Below are 4,288 nucleotides of genomic sequence, written 5' to 3' on the forward strand. Positions count from 1 at the left end.
AACAAAGAGTGAAAATAGTGGTGGAGAGCATTCATTTTCAGTCTTTTAAACTGCCTACACTTCATATTCGAATGCTTCTTCTTATGGTTTGAGCTTCTTATTTTTCCCCAGCTTTGTCATGTCTTTTTATTGACATTTCGTAAGATGATTTTTTTTTTTAACAAAGAAGAAAGTTCTATTACACAGGCAAAGTTGTTACATCATATCTTATGAAGGGCATTAACAAGTCAGGTGGTTTAAACCACTATTCCCAACATACATTAAGTTTTCTAGATGTTTTAGAAAGAGCATCTACAGTTTTATTACAAGATTTATGAACAAACACACATGACCAAACAGGATTAATGTTACATATATTCATACATTTTTTAAGAAGAGGCATACTTTGCCAATGAGAAAGAGTAGATTGTTGTTGCAGAACAGTACTGTTACTAAGGTTATCCGTTTCAAAAATAACATGAGTCCTCCCATTTGATGCAGCCAGTTGCATAGACTCCAACAATGCCCAGGCTTCAGCTTGTTGAACATTTATGGCTCGTCTTACTGTCCCCCTTCCCATAACATATGCTCCTGTAGAGGTTCTAGTTATAATTCCAATACCAGCTAATAAGGAATTATGATTAAAAGAAGCATCAATGTTAATCTTCAGAAATTGTAAAGGAGGTGGTTTCCAAGTAAGAGTCAAACTGATATTATTTCTAAGAGAAATTTGATGATTATCAGATGTATGACCTAAATGATGATATGCAATATAGGATCTTACTTGATGAATGACAGAGTTGTGATTGGGTGTTATATTACTAAAGAAAATTCTACATCTATGTTTCCAAATAAAATGCATAATGCAGGCTGCTAAGTGAATAGATGTTTGAATCTTCTGAATAGAGATATCAGCTTCCTTGTCTTGCCAGCTGTGAATCCAAGAAAGGATTGTAGAATGCTGCATAAAAGAAGAAAAGTGGTGAGGGAAAAATGTCTGCCAAACTGTTTGAGAGAAAGCACAGTGAAGTAACATGTGATCCAAATCCTCAACTTGATGCAGATTGCAAAGCACACAGTGTTGATCAACAACATTCATGTGTTTAAAATTCCTAACTTTGACAGGAAAAACATTATGGATAGCTTTCCACATAAAAATCTGGTACTTGTATGGCATTTTTATCTTCCAGAAGGTTAACCAAAAACTAGGAGATAATCCCATTGACATATCAGAAATCATATATTTTTCACATAGCATTTAATAAGTTGAAGCAGTGGTAAAAAATACCAGTTGTAGTAAAAGGCCACACTAATTTATCTTCTTCTTCTAGTTGGATAGGTATAGTTAGGATGGAATTCACCTGAGCTGGAGAGAATAGCTGTCTAAGAAGTAATATATTCCACTGACCAGAATCTGCATCGATGAGTTCTGAAACCCATTGATAATCATGAGTATTCAAATCATCCCAATTCTGAATTGAAGATTCCAAAGATGGAATCCAATTAGCTGTCCAAATGTTGATGTGGTTACCTTTACCAACCTGCTATTTAACATTCTGCATAATAATTTGAATGCCAAGACAAGTGCTCTGCCATATCCAACTTGAGTTAGTGTGTGTTGATGGAGGGAAAAAACTGAGATCATTATGAGGGAAATGGTTACCTTTAAGAACTTCTGCCCATAAGGCCTCTTGATTGTGCAGCAGCTGCCAAGCCAATTTCGCCAAAAAGGCTAAATTGTAATTGGTTAAGTTTTTAAGACCTATACCACCAAGTATTTTAGGCAAATGTAATTTGTCCCAGGAAATAAAATGTTGTGAATGGGTGTTGCTGAAATTGATCCACCAGTAGCTTCTCTGAATCTTTTCCATTTGTTGGATAGTCGAGTCTGGCAACTTAAATACTTGCATTTGGTACATTGCCATTGTACTGAGAACAACATTTACCTTAATTGTTCTGCCTGCTTGATTAGTGATTTTACTCTGCCAACCTTGTAATCTGTTGTTCATGCTATCAATAATGCCTTGACAATTCTTTTGTCTTGATCTATGAAATAAAAGAGGTATTCCCAAATATTTTTCACAAAGACCCATAACTTTCATGTTAAGTATGCCAGAAATATTAGACTTGTGATTATTAGAAGTATGCTTACCAAAAGATATGGTTGATTTGTGCGTATTGATAACCTGCCCTGAAGCTTGACCAAAAATCTGAAGTAGATGTTGGAGATGCACCATTTGAGAACAAGTAGCTTGAAAGAACAATAAACAATCATCTGCAAAAAAACAGGTGATTGATATTTGGACAATGTTGGTTAATTTTTATTCCCTTAAGAAGAACTGAATCAACATGATGTTGTAAATGTCTTGAAAAGGCTTCCATGATGAATAAAAATAAATATGGAGACAAAGGGTCTCCCTGACGAAGGCCACGAGTAGGAGAAAAAGTGGAACTATGACTACCATCGGTAAGAATCGAAACATTGGTTGTAGAAATATACTGCTCAATCATAGTAATCCAGTCCTCATGAAAACCCAGTTGTCTAAAAATAGAAAGAAGAAAAGACCATTCTACCCTGTCGAAAGCTTTCGACGTGTCTAATTTCAAACCTACAAGAGCTTGATTAATATTTTTAAGCTTCATAATTTTAATGTTTGCTTGATTTCAAAGTCCACAGATAAATGTTTGCTTGTCGTTGCCAAGAGATCCATTCTTCCTAATTTTATTCCCAAATGCAAATTTACTGTGTTGAACAGCTTGGTTTCAAATGTCATTTCCGTTTTCATCTTTTGTTTCATTTTGTTTCACTCCCTCTATTTCAATCTTGGTTTAGTAAATTAACCCATGCTTGGGAGCATCTGTTTTCAGTTGATGTTGAAACGAACTTGCACAACATTTTTCATAACTATTACAATCCATGCAAATTAATGATTTGATGATTTGATATGTTATCTCAACCAAGAGCTAGACAAATTTTCTTCACTAAAATCTCCAAAGCACTCATGCATTCGATTTCCTCTGAATTGTTCATAATTTTGAAATTGCTCATCACCTGTTTGCAAAAATGATCCAGTGACCAGCGGTATTGATTTAACTTCACCATTTTTAAAGGTTTGAAACTTTTCATATGGGTTCTGTATTTTACCCTCCCCCACCCAGTAACTAGTAAATTTATCCCAATGTTTAGTAACTCACAAATTTTAGTTCAAGTTTTGCTTTGTAAAATCCCTGTTTACATAACTTAACTTGGCAAATGGTGGCCAGGGGCGGAGCCAGAATTTTGAGAGAGGGGGTGCAAATTTTTTTTTTTTACTGCAACAGAGAAAGACTAGCAACATTTATAGCAACTACATGACACCAGGATACTGAAAATAGAGTAGAAGATGTAACGGAGAAAAAAAAACGTATTAGACTAACTAATGAGAGTATGAGAGTTTTGTTGCGTTTTTGGAGTACTAGTCTCTCCTACTGTGAACGATTATGGGAGAAAGAAAGTCAAAATGGATTTTTCTTTTGGGCTTAGGGGGTGCAAGTGTTGAGATTTTAGGGGGTGCAAACTCTCTCTCTTTTTTTTTTGGCTTGAATATACTAGACTTCCTATGGATTTTGAAAACGTGAGGGGGTGCAACTGCACAAGGTTGCAACATGTTGCCTCCGCCCCTGATGGTGGCTTTTAATTTCTTTTAAGTCTTCAATTTGTACTTACTTGGATACAACGGTGTTTGCATTTTACTTTCATTGTTAACCTCTGGGCAACTAGGACTAACTTGGCTTGATAAAAAAAAAAAAACTCCAGTTTTGTAACAGATGTGAGACTTTGCCATGTTTAAATCACATTTGTGTCAAGTATTTATCTCCCTTGGATATTCATTTGCCGATAATCTTGCTTACTTCTTGTAGCTAGTGATTTCACTCCCTCTTTTAAGAATGAATGCATTTAATTTTGGTATATCGATTTACTTCCACTTTGGTATTTTTGTTTACGGAGAAGGCTTTTGTGTAAGTTGCGGCATCGCTGCGTTTCACTTTTGTGAATTTTCAGTGGTTTAGAAATGTTATTTTATCTGAGAGTTTGCTTGAGATTGCTGCCAGTAAGAACTAGAAGCTCTACTTTAGGAACGTCGGGCCTAAGTGGCACCCCACCACCTCGGTGGCTATCCGGAAGATCGTTGCGGCAACGATGGCTGGTCACCAGAACTACCCTGACGGCGACACTGGCCATGAATAGTAGATTAAATTTGCTTTGTGGCTCTTAATATTTTTATGATTTACGTTTGTATAAGAATTACGTTTCTGTTTAGCTGGTGCT

Source organism: Papaver somniferum, unplaced genomic scaffold, assembly GCF_003573695.1.
Source record: "Papaver somniferum cultivar HN1 unplaced genomic scaffold, ASM357369v1 unplaced-scaffold_8, whole genome shotgun sequence".
Lineage (NCBI taxonomy): Eukaryota > Viridiplantae > Streptophyta > Magnoliopsida > Ranunculales > Papaveraceae > Papaver > Papaver somniferum.